Raw genomic sequence first — 13,477 nt, forward strand, 5'->3', positions numbered from 1 at the left:
CATTGCATATGTGGCCCAACCTTGATCAAAATGTCCTTGAACAGAACATTGGTATGTGTCTCATGACTGTATATTATGGTAGTGAACCAGCTGCTGATAAGAAGAGTTTGACAATCATTGGACATTCATTGTTGCTGTGAGACTTAGAAAAGTAGTGCCTGCTGTTTATTCAGAAGATTGTTTTCAGAGTTATAAAACTTTGTAAGGCTGTTGTTTGGAGATGGTGACATTTTTGTTTTTTCTTTCTTTCTTTCTTTCTTTTTTTTTTAAAGAGAGAAAGAGAGAAGAGAATTTTTTTTAATATTCATTTTTTAGTATTCGGCAGACACAATATCTTTGTTTGTATGTGGTGCTGAGGATCGAACCCGGGCTGCACGCATGCCAGGTGAGCACGCTATCGCTTGAGCCCCATCTCCAGCCCATGGTGACATTTTTAGGTCATTGAGTTCTTTCTTTCTTTTTTCTTTCATTTTTTTATTGGTTGTTCAAAACCTTGCAAAGCTCTTGACATATCGTATTTCATACATTAGATTCAAGTGGGTTATGAACTCCCATTTTTATCCCAATTACAGATTGCAGAATCACATCGGTTACACATCCACATTTTTACATGATGCCATATTAGTGACTGCTGTATTCTGCTACCTTTCCTATCCTCTACTATTCCCCCCTCCCATCCTTTCCCATCTTCTCTCTCTACCCCATCTACTACAATTCATTTCTCTTCTTGTTTTTTTTTTTTCCCATTCCACTCACAACCTCTTATATGTAATTTTGTATAACAATTGGGGGCTCCTTCCATTTCCATGCAGTTTCCCTTTTCTCTCCCTTTCCCTCCTTCCTCATGTCTCTGTTTAATGTTAGTCTTTTCCTCCTGCTCTTCCTCCTTGCTCTGTTCTTAGTTACTCTCTTTATGTCTCTTTATATCAAAGAAGACATTTGGCATTTGTTTTTTAGGGATTGGCTAGCTTCACTTAGCATAATCTGCTCTAATGCCATCCATTTCCCTGCAAATTCCATGATTTTGTCATTTTTTAGTGCTGCGTAATACTCCATTGTGTATAAATGCCACATTTTTTTTATCCATTCATCTATTGAAGGGCATCTGGGTTGGTTCCAAAGTCTAGCTATTGTGAATTGTGCTGCTATGAACATCGATGTGGCAGTATCCCTGTAGTACGCTCTTTTAAGGTCTTCAGGGAATAGTCCGAGAAGGGCAATAGCAGGGTCAAATGGTGGTTCTATTCCCAGCTTTCCCAGGAATCTCCATACTGCTTTCCAAATTGGGTGCACCAATTTGCAGTCCCACCAGCAATGTATAAGAGTACCCCTTTCCCCACATCCTTGCCAGCACTTATTGTTGTTTGACTTCATAATGGCTGCCAATCTTACTGGAGTGAGATGGTATCTTAGGGTGGTTTTGATTTGCATTTCTCTGACTGCTAGAGATGGTGAGCATTTTTTCATGTACTTGTTGATTGATTGTATATCCTCCTCTGAGAAGTGTCTGTTCAGGTCTTTGACCCATTTGTTGATTGGGTTATTTTTTTTTAAGAGATGAGAGAGAGAGAGAGAGAGAGAGAGAGAGAGAGAGAGAGAGAGAGAGAGAGAAGAGTTTTAATATTTATTTATTTTAGTTCTCGGCGGTCACAACATTTTTGTTTTGTATGTGGTGCTGAGGATCGAACCCGGGCCACACGCATGTCAGGCGAGCGTGCTACCACTTGAGTCACATTCCCAGCCCTTATTTGTTTTATTATTGTTAATTTTTTTGCGTTTCCCAGCACCATTTGTTGAAGATGCTATCCTTCCTCCATTGCATGCTTTTAGCCCCTTTATCAAATATAAGATAGTTGTAATTTTGTGGACTGGTCTCTGTGTCCTCTATTCTGTACCATTCATCCACCCGCCTTTTTTGGTACCAGTACCATGCTGGTTTTGTTACTATTGCTCTGTAGTATAGTTCGAACTCTGGTATTGCTATATTGCCTGACTCACACTTCCTGTTTAGAATTGCTTTTGCTATTCTGGGTCTTTTGTTTTTCCATATGAATTTCATAATTGCTTTATCTATTTCTACAAGAAATGCCCTTGGGATTTTGATTTGCATTGCATTGAACCTATAGAGAACTTTGGGTAATATTTTCATGTTGATGATGTTAGTTCTTCATATTCATGAACAGGGTATATTTTTCCATCTTCTAAGGTCTTCTTCTATTTCTCTCTTTAGAGTTCTGTAGTATTCATTGTATAAATCTTTCACCTCTTTTGTTAGGTTGATTCCCAAGTATTTTATTTTATTTTTTTGAGGATATTGTGAATGGGGTGGTTGTCCTCATTTACATTTCAGAAGATTTGGCGCTGATATACAGGAATGCCTTTGATTTATGCGTGTTGATTTTATATCTTGCCACTTTGCTGAATTCATTTATTAACTCTAGTAGTTTCTCTGTAGACCCTGTTGGGTCTGTTAGATATATTATCATATCATCCACAAATAGTGATAATTTAAGTTCTTCTTTTCCTATTTTTATGCCTTTAATTTCTTTCGTCTAATTGCTCTGGCCAGTGTTTTGAGAACTATATTGAATAGAAGTGGTGATAGAGGGCATCCCTGTCTTGTTCCAGATTTTAGAGGAAATGCCTTCGGTTTTTCTCCATTCAGAATAATGCTAGCCTGAGGTTTAGCATATATAGCTTTTACGATGTTGAGGTAAGATCCTGTTATTCCTAGTTTTTCTAGTATTTTGAACATAAAGGGTTGTTGTACTTTGTCGAATGCTTTTTCTGCATCTATCGATGATCATGTGGTTCTTTAAGTCTATTGATGTGGTGAATGACATTTATTGATTTCCGTATATTTACCCAGCCTTGCATCCCAGGGATGAATCCTACTTGATCATGGTGCACAATTTTTTTGATATGCTTTTGTATTCAATTTGCCAGGATTTTATTGAGGATTTTTGCATCTATGTTCATTAGAGATATTGGTCTGTAGTTTTTTTTCTTTGAAGTATCTTTGTCTGGTTTCGGTATCAGGGTGATGTTGGTCTCATACAATGAATTTGGAAGATCTCCTTCTTTTTCTGTTTCTTCAAATAACTTGAAAAGTATTGGTATTAATTCTTCTTTGAAGGTTTTGTAAAACTCTGCTGTATATCCATCTGTTCCAGGGCTTTTCTTGGTTGGTAGTCTTTTGATGGCTTCTTCTATTTCCTCCTTTGTCATTGGTCTTTTTAAATTGTGTGTATCTTCCTGACTCAATCTGGGCAAGTCATATGACTTAAGAAATTTATTGATATCTTCACTATCTTCTATTTTATTGGAATATAGGGTTTCAAAATAATTTCTAATTATCTTCTGTATTTCTGTAGTATCTTTTGTGATATTGCCTTTTTCATCCCATATGTTGGTAATTTGAGTTCTCTCTCGTCTTCCCTTTGTTAGCATGGCTAAGGGTCTGTCAATTTTATTTATTTTTTCGAAGAACCAACTTTTAGTTTTATCAATTTTTTCAATGTTTTTTTTGTTTCAATTTCATTGATTTCCATTCTGATTTTAATTATTTCTTGTCTTCTGCTACATTTGCTGTTGTTTTGCTCTTCTTTTTCTAGGGTTTTGAGATGAAGTGTGACTTCATTTATCTGTTGTTTTTTTTCTTTTTTTGAGGAATGTCCTCCAGGCAATGAATTTCCCTCTTAAAACTGCTTTCATTGTGTCCCATAGATTCCGGTATGTTGTGTCTGTATTTTCATTTATCTATAAGAATTTTTTTTTATTTCCTCCTTTATGTCTTCTGTAACCCATTGATCATTCAGTAACATATTGTTCATTTTCCAGGTGATGCAGGATTTTTCCTTCCTTCTTTTATCATTGATTTCCAGTTTCATTCCATTATGATCAGATAAGGTGCATGGTATTATCTCCACCCTTTTATATTTACTAAGAGTTGCCCTATGGCATAATATATGGTCTACCTTTGAGAAGGATCCATGTGCTACTGAGAAGAACGTGTATCCATTTGATAATGGTTGATATAGTCTATATATTTTGGTTAAGTCTAGGTTATTAATTGTGTTATTGAGTTCTATAGTTTCTCTATTCAGCTTTTGTCTGGTGGATCTGTCCAATGGAGAGAGCGGTGCATTGAAGTCACCGATAATTATTGTGTTGTGGTCTATTTGACTCTTGAACTTGAGGAGAGCTTGTTTTATGAATGTTGCAGCACCATTGTTTGGTGCATACATATTGATAATTGTTATGTCTTGTTGGTGGATGGTTCCTTTTAACAGTATATATATAGTGGCCTTCTTTATCCCTTTTGATTAAGTTAGGTTTGAAGTTGATTTTATTCGATATGAGTATGGCCACTCCTGCTTGCTTCCAAGGACCATGTGAGTGGTATGATTTTTCCCAGCCTTTCTTTTTCAACCTGTGTATGTCTTTTCCTATCATATGAGTCTCCTGAAGGCAGCATATTGTTGGATTTATTTTTTTTTAAATCCAGTGTACTAGCCTTTGTCTCTTGATTGGCGAATTTAAGCCATTAACGTTTAAGGTTACTATTGATATATTGTTTGTACTTCCAGACATGCTTATTTATTTATTTATTTATTTTAATATGGCTCGTTTTTCCTTTTTGGTTATATTTTTTGTCCTTCTCTTTACTGGGTTACCTCCCAATGTTAGTTTTGGGTGCTGTTTTGCTCAGAATGCCTTGCAGTGCTGGTTTTCTGGCTGTGAATTCTTTTAAGTTTTGTTTATCATGAAATATTTTAATTTCATTGTCAAATCTGAAGCTTAATTTTGCTGGATACAGTATTCTTGGTTGGAATCCATTATTTTTCAGCGTTTGAAATATGTTGTTCCAGGATCTTCTTGCTTTCTTCATCTGTGATCAAAAATCAACTGTTAACCTAATTGGTTTACCCCTGAATGTAATCTGCCTTCTTTCTCTTGTAGCTTTTAATATTGTCTTTTTGTTCTGTATGTTGGATATCTTCATAATTATGTTTCTTGGAGTTGGTCTATTAGGGTTTTGTATGTTTGGAGTCCTGTAGGCTTCCAGGATTTGGCAATCCATTCCATCTTTCATATCTGGGAAGTTTTCTAGGATTCTTTTATTCAATAGGTTGTTCATTCCTTTGGTTTGAATCTCTATACCTTCTTCTATCCCGATGACTCTCAAGTTTTTTTTGTTTCTTTTTAATAACATCCCATATTTCTTGGATAGATTGCTGGTGACTTTTTAGCATCCTTTCTGTGTTGACTATATTCTTCTCAAGTTGATACACTTTGTCTTCATTATCTGATGCTCTGACTTCTATTTGATCTAGTCTATTTGTAATATTCTCATTTGAGTTTTTAATTTGGTTTATGGTTTCCTCCATTTCTAGGATTACTGTTTTTTTTTTTTTTAAATCTCTATCTCCTGGTATAGGTCATTCTTTGCCATTTGAATTTGCCTATTTAATTCATTTTCAAAGTATACTTTCATTGTTTGTACTTGCTGCCTAAAGTCTTCTCTAAGATTCCATTCCATGTGAGTTACGTGTACCTTGAGTTCTTTCTCTGTCCATTTTTCTGAAGCCTCTAGGTTCTCCTGTGAATTTAAGCTTTCCTGCATTGTTTGTAATCCTTTTTTCCCTTGTTTTTTCATGGTGCTCATGTTGCTTTCCAACTCTGTTTGACTGCTGTGTTTCTGTTTTCTTCTTTAAATTTGTTTTGGTTTTCATAGTTCCAATATCTCTCCTTTGTGTTGGGAGACAATGTTTAGCGATGTTGTGTTTAATTGTGCTTTATGGTAAATTCATTAGTTTCATTAGAGGCCTACAGAATTTGATGGCATGTATAGAATTGAGGTTTGAACTTAGGATTTTATGATGAGGTGGGGCGCTTTGATGGTATGGAGGTTAGTATATGTTAGCTTCTTTGGGGGGTTGCTCAAATGCAGGCGGATATTAACAAGGAATAGACAGGAGTACTTGGGGGTAGTTAAGGGCTTAGTCGGACTATGGACTGATTCGTAGTATTCATCTATTTGCATTTAGTAAGTTGTACATAATCTGGGTGGTCGTGCTTAAGAGGAAAAATGGGGAAAAAGTGAGGAAGCAAACCAAGAAAGAGGGAGAGAGGAAAGAAAGAAAAAAGAATAGAAAAGAAAAGGAAATGATAATAAAAAAATAATAAAACGCAGTAAAATAGAAATTACATTTAAAAAAATAATAGTACAATTGTAGAAAAGAAAAAAATAAAATTAAAAAAAAATTAAAAGAAAAAAAGACACTGTTAGGCTTCTATTTTCTTCACTTCCAGCAGGTGGTGCTGTGCCTTCCGGGCCAAGATTTTGTCCTCCAGCTATAGGAAACAGTCCGTATTAGGCTGCTCCCTCCTCCCCCCACTGGTGTCTCTCAAAACCTGTTAGCTTAGGTTAATTCCTGGTTTCTAGTCCCCTGGCTTCTCCTGTCAGCCAGGTCTACCCCCGTGTGGTACCTCTCGGCAGTTGAAACTACACTCTGGGCCTGCAGTTTCCTGGATGTGGAGTGCGGCTTTTGGGAACCGGCACCTTATTGTTTTGATTTTCTCCGCTAGCCCCTCCTCCTAGAGCTGGCGAAACAGGTTTTGTTTTCGCCGCTGGTGGGAGGGAGGAGTTGGGGGTCAGGTGCCTTTGCCTTTCCCCCACACCTCTACTCACATTCCCTCTGTTAATCACACCCCCGGAAAGCCAGGGAGAGATTTTATGTGATTTCCCCGTTGTATAGAAAATGGTTTTAATGTCACAGATCTGTTCTATCACTGAATGAGATGTGATCAGTCGAAAACTGGCGATGGTGATGTCATCTCTCCAAGATGGTGGCCGCTGGCTTCCTTGGTGGTCTTACTGGTGTGGAGGAGAGGATTGGACCGCTTCCTTCCCCTGTCTCAAACCCAGAATTCAGCACTGAGCACAGTGAGGGCACAGCCAGAAGGCACCCACAGAATCAGCAGCGCCGTATCTCTGCGTTTCTAGCTCGCCGTTTCCCGGCGAGTGTCGCAGTCTAGCAGTGGGGCAAGTCACTGAATAAGCAGCTTGAATCTCTGTGCGGACAAATCCCTCGCGGTTGAGCCCCAGTAACCGATCCTCGGGTGATGGAAATCCTTCCTCTAGGTTTTGGTGCACCCCAATTTTGCTGGAAATTCCTAACAAGATAGCTTTTGGCCGTTCTAACTTCTCATTCACCCGCACAGTGACACGGTACACGGGGGTGATGCACTCCATCCGCCGCCATCTTCCAAGTCCTCATTGAGTTATTTCTAAGACACGTGCCATCATTCCACTTACCCCATTCTGCTTTGACTGTAACCACAAGAAACTATCAAATTGTTGTGTTTATTAATAAATAAATTAAATTAATCAAATAGAGAACTCATGTTAGTTTTGGTCATTTAATAGTAAGCTAGTTGACTAAATTTGTTCTGGAGTAAAGCACCTGCAAACTGCTATTTGTTCTTAGTGTAATCACACAGAATGAGCTCAATCTCCAGTTAACATATTGTGACCACCTGTGTGAAATGTTGTCTATGAAGGAATCTCCTTAGTGACCCCATGCCCAGAGGGTGGGAGTGGGGGCTGGCCCTAGGCATTTCTTTTTTTTTAATATTTATTTTTTAGTTCTCGGCGAACACAACATATTTGTTGGTATGTGGTGCTGAGGATCGAACCCGGGCCGCATGCATCCCAGGCGAGCACGCTGCCGCTTGAGCCACATCCCCAGCCCCCTAGGCATTTCTTTAAGTATGGAACAATAGACTTTCAGAGGAAACAAGACATCAGTAAATACCATGTTGCCTATATTAACCTTGTAGGTACAGGGAGCCACTGTAGTTGGCAGAATCTCTCTCAAATGCTTAGTTTCATGATTCCTGCATTTTTCTACTTATCACCTTTCTTTTCTAAAGATACATACTATCAGAAGTGCTTATATTAGCTCTGTACCACACAGGACGTTTCTAGGACACGTAATAGAGGTGCAACCATTAAAGAAGTTAGGAGTGATCTGGGAGCCTGTCTTACTTCCTGTGAACTCACCAAAGGAAGGGTATAAATCACTATAATGTTTGCCTTCTGAGTAGCCAATTTCTAGTGTTGGAATGGGTGTAAGAAATTGAGTGCAGTAAAGATTTGATGGACCAAATCGTGGAATTAATCAGGAGGCCAGGCAATCATGTGAACATCATGCATGTTGAGTGCAGATTTCTCATGCTGTCAATCTTTCCTGGCCTCCACTATACATTTGTGGGATATTTTAGATCTCAATGACCTTTGAGGATGTGGCTGTGAACTTCACCAAGGAGGAGTGGTCTTTTCTGGATGCTTCCCAGAAGAACCTTTACAGAGATGTGATGCTGGAAGTCCTCAGAAACCTGGCTTCTATAGGTAACAATGATGGTTTTAAAATTAATCCAATTGAGAACTCATGTTTATTTTGGTCATTTATGTAGAAGGTGAAAAGGAAATCAGTTGATGAATTATTGAAGCATAAATGGCACCTACAATTTGGCAAAGCATTTCTAGCTCCTAAATATTCATAAAGATTGTTATGTTCTCTCATTTTAGGAAACAAGTGGGAAGACAAGACCACTGAAGATCAGATTGAAAACTCTGGAAGCAACCTAAGGTAACTCTACTCACAAGAGGAATTTGTGAGGGAATCTGAGAACTGTCATATAATTTTTAAAGCAAACCAACTGAAGAAGTATGCATAATTTGAAATGTATTTATTCTTATAATATTTTTTACCAGAAATATGTACTTATCTGTGACAGGTATTCAGTCTTTTCAAAGTATTTGACATGCAAAAAATACTATGAAATTGCATATGTGAATATGACTATGTGAATAATAGCCATAGAGAAGCTGTGTTGCAAAGGATTGTTTCCTTTCAATCTCTTTATTTTCAGGCAACTTTAACAAGTCAGAAAATCTAGCCTTTACATGATGTTGGTAGAAATGTAAATACCTATAAATAAATAGAAAACTGTGAATGAGTTAGGTATCAATTATGTGCTGGTCACTTCGTCTTCAAAGAAGTCCTATGGTAAACTTAAAACTTTCCCCACAGAATAGTGGAAACCTTCAAATTGATTCCAATTCTTAATCAAACAAAGAAAAATTTTAATAGAGTAAATCCATGTGACTTCATTATGTGTGCAAAAGATTTCATATGTCCTTCATTCCTTCATAGGCACATCACATCTCACTCTGGACACAAATACTGTAAGCATGAAGAATGTGAAGAGAAGCCATGTGAATTTAAACAATATAGGAAATCTCTGGTTTCTCTCAAAAGTGTTCACACACAAATGTTACAAACTGGAGATAGACCACATGAAAGTTCAGTATGTGGGAAAGTCATCAGTTGTTCCAATGACATTCCAAGTCATGAAGAAACTCATACTGGGTGGCAACCCTATGAATGTCAACAATGTGGTGAAGCCTCTTCTTCTCTCCCAGGTGTTCAAAGACACATAATAACACAGAGTGGAGGTAAACCTTTTCAATGTGAGGTATGTGGGAAAGCCTTTCATTTATCCTCTTTATTTAGAAGACATGAAAAAACTCATTCTGGAAAGAAACTCTGTGAATGTAAACAAGATGGTCGAACCTTTATTTCACACACAAGTCTTCAAAAGCACAGGATCACACACACAGGGAATGCACATTTCAAATGTAAGGTATGTGGGAAAGACTTTGCTTATCCAAGCTTACTTAGAATACATCAGAAAACACATACTGGAGAGAAGCCCTATGAATGTAAGCAGTGTGGCAAAGCCTTTGCTGGATCTGGTGACCTTCACAAACATGAAAGAACTCACACTGGAGAGAAACCCTATGAATGTAAGCAGTGTGGCAAAGCCTTTGCTACCTCTTGTCAGCTTCATAAACATGGAAGAATACATACTGGAGAGAAGCCCTATGAATGTAAACAATGTGGAAAAGCCTTTGCTACATCCTGTCATCTTAACAGACATGGAAGAACACACACTGGAGAGAAGCCCTATGAATGTAAGCAGTGTGGAAAAGCCTTTGCTGCATCCCATCAGCTTAAGGGACATGGAAGAACACACACTGGAGAGAAGCCCTATGAATGTAAGCAGTGTGGCAAAGCCTTTGCTAGATCTGGTAACCTTCACACACATGAAAGAACTCATAGTGGAGAGAAGCCCTATGTATGTAAGCAGTGTGGCAAAGCCTTTGCTAGATCTGGTAACCTTCACACACATGGAAGAACACATACTGGAGAGAAGCCCTATGAATGTCAACAATGTGGAAAAGCCTACACTACTGCCTTTTACCTTCGGATGCATAAATACACTCATACTGGAGAGAATCCCTATGAATTTAAGCAGTGTGGCAAAGCCTTCACTCAGTCCTCTTACCTTCACTCACATGAACAAACTCATACTGGAGAGAAGCCCTATGAATGTAAGCAGTGTGGCAAAGCCTTTGCTGGATCTGGTGACCTTCACAAACATGAAAGAAGTCACACTGGAGAGAAGCCCTATGAATGTAAGCAGTGTGGCAAAGCCTTTGCTACCTCTTGTCAGCTTCATAAACATGGAAGAATACATACTGGAGAGAAGCCCTATGAATGCAAACAATGTGGAAAAGCCTTTGCTACATCCTATCATCTTAACAGACATGGAAGAACACACACTGGAGAGAAGCCCTATGAATGTCAACAATGTGGAAAAGCCTACACTACTGCCTTTTACCTTCGGATGCATAAATACACTCATACTGGAGAGAATCCCTATGAATTTAAGCAGTGTGGCAAAGCCTTCACTCAGTCCTCTTACCTTCACTCACATGAACAAACTCATACTGGAGAGAAGCCCTATGAATGTAAGCAGTGTGGAAAAGCCTTTGCTGGATCTGGTGACCTTCACAAACATGAAAGAACTCACACTGGAGAGAAGCCCTATGAATGTAAGCAGTGTGGCAAAGCCTTTGCTAGATCTGGTAACCTTCACACACATGAAAGAACTCATAGTGGAGAGAAGCCCTATGTATGTAAGCAGTGTGGCAAAGCCTTTGCTAGATCTAGTAACCTTCACACACATGGAAGAACACATACTGGAGAGAAGCCCTATGAATGTCAACAATGTGGAAAAGCCTACACTACTGCCTTTTACCTTCGGATGCATAAATACACTCATACTGGAGAGAATCCCTATGAATTTAAGCAGTGTGGCAAAGCCTTCACTCAGTCCTCTTACCTTCACTCACATGAACAAACTCATACTGGAGAGAAGCCCTATGAATGTAAGCAGTGTGGCAAAGCCTTTGCTGGATCTGGTGACCTTCACAAACATGAAAGAACTCACACTGGAGAGAAGCCTTATGAATGTAAGCAGTGTGGCAAAGCCTTTGCTACCTCTTGTCAGCTTCATAAACATGGAAGAATACATACTGGAGAGAAGCCCTATGAATGCAAACAATGTGGAAAAGCCTTTGCTACATCCTATCATCTTAACAGACATGGAAGAACACACACTGGAGAGAAGCCCTATGAATGTCAACAATGTGGAAAAGTCTACACTACTGCCTCTTACCTTCGGATGCATAAACACACTCATACTGGAGAGAAGCCCTATGAATGGAAGCAGTGTGGCAAAGCCTTCACTCAGTCTTCTTACCTTCACTCACATGAACAAACCCATACTGGAGAGAAGCCCTAAGAATGTAAGCAGTGTGGCAAAGCCTTTGCTAGATCCAGTGACCTTCACAGACATAGAAGAATGTATACTGGAGAAAAGCCCAATGAATGTCAACAACGTGGAGAAGCCTTTGCCACATCTTATCTGCTTCACACATGTGAAAGAACACATACTGCATAGAAATCGTATGCATGAAAACATTTGGTAAACTCTTCTGTTATTACTGTTTCACTCATATACATGTAGGAAGTTTACTGGAGAAAAACCCTTTGAATGTGAAATATGGTAAATCACATTTCATATCATCCTCAAAGAGAAGAGAGGCTCACACTGGTGAAAATGTGTGTGTGTGTGTGTGTGTGTTTGTGTGTGTGTATGTGTGTGTGTGAGAGAGAGAGCGATCAATCAATCGTTCCACTGGGGATTTAGTCTGGTGGTGCTCTACCACTGAGCTACATTCCAGTTCCTTTTTACTTTTTATTTTGAGACAGGGACTTCTTGAGTTTCTTAGGGTCTTCCTAAGGTTCTGAGGCTAGCCTCCAACATTGATTCTTCAGAATCAGCCTCTCGAGTCTCAGGAATTAAAGGCATACTCCACCACATCCAACTGAATAACTCTTTAAATGTGAAAAATATCACAAATCTTTCCATTTTCCCTGTTGCCTTCAAAGCCATTTCACTCACATTGAAAATCAAACCCTCTGAATTTGGGGGATTTGCTACATTCTGTCAGCTTCTTTTCCTTTCTTATATAAGAAAACACTCATGCAGAGAAGCCCTGTGAATGTGAGAAATGTGGGAAATCTTCTAGTTTTCTCATTTTTTTTCCCTAAGGACTGGGAATATTGTTTAGGAATAAAAAGAATAAATCCTATGCAAGTAAGAAATATAAAGGGTTCACCTGTTCTAGTTTTGTTCAGTTGTATGAAAGGACTCATACTGTAGATAATGCTGAGGATAAGCCATGTGGGGCAGTATTCAGCTTTCAGAGTTTTCTCCAAATGCATAAAAGAATTCACATCCGTAAAAATCCTTTTTCTATCTTTAAAAATTGCAGTAACACTTTCAACTTTCCAGGTCCCTTTGAACAGCATTTAAGAAATCACACTGGAGAAAAGCCCTGTATGTAGAAATGTGGTGAGAACTTTGCTTGTTTCAGATTCATTTGAACTTGTTCAGACTTGAGGAAAATTTAATTTTATTTCATTTTATTTATTTATTTTGAGATAACCACTGTAGGTGTGTGAAAATGGTGTGTACCTTCATTTCTTTCTTCTTCTTCTTCTTTTTTTTTTAATGTATTCAGAGGTAACAAAACTGCACCCTGGGTTGGAGAGGAGCATTGCATCAGCATGAAGATTTAAAAGCAACATGATTTTCTGGGTTAAATCTCTCTTATTGTTAGATTCCATTTTCCTGTATTTTAAGTCTTTTGAGTCTAATGTTTCATTACATATTGTGTATGTTAGTTTAGGCCTCTCCACTCCAGCCTTTAGTACAGGTTGGTGAAATGGCTCTTCTGAACTTCTTTCCTCTCTTTCTTTGTTCAGATTTTACCCAGGAGTGCTCTACCACTGAGTTTCTCCACAATCCTTTTAATTGTTATTTTTTGAGATGGGGTGATGCTGGCAGCTGGGACCATAGGGATGTGTCTGTGTACCCTGCAGCTGGCCTCTTCCTTTTCCTTGATTGCTTATTGATCTATTGATGACTCTGGGACCATCACACTTGTCACTTGTTCTTGTTCTAAGGCTCATGTATTGTGCTGTATGTAGGC

At 38.5% G+C, this 13,477-nt stretch overlaps 1 long non-coding RNA gene across 1 annotated transcript; it reads left to right on the forward strand.

Moving 5' to 3' along the window:
- The first annotated feature begins 8,318 nt into the window (after positions 1-8,318).
- On the forward strand, positions 8,319-12,876 carry LOC308640291. The gene is made up of 3 exons (XR_014020211.1): positions 8,319-8,416; positions 8,597-8,657; positions 12,778-12,876. It is a non-coding gene; the product is annotated as an uncharacterized lncRNA (long non-coding RNA).
- The last annotated feature ends 601 nt before the right edge of the window (positions 12,877-13,477 follow it).

This window comes from Spermophilus citellus (assembly GCF_964194105.1).
Source record: "Spermophilus citellus genome assembly, contig: SCAFFOLD_600, whole genome shotgun sequence".
Taxonomy (NCBI): domain Eukaryota; kingdom Metazoa; phylum Chordata; class Mammalia; order Rodentia; family Sciuridae; genus Spermophilus; species Spermophilus citellus.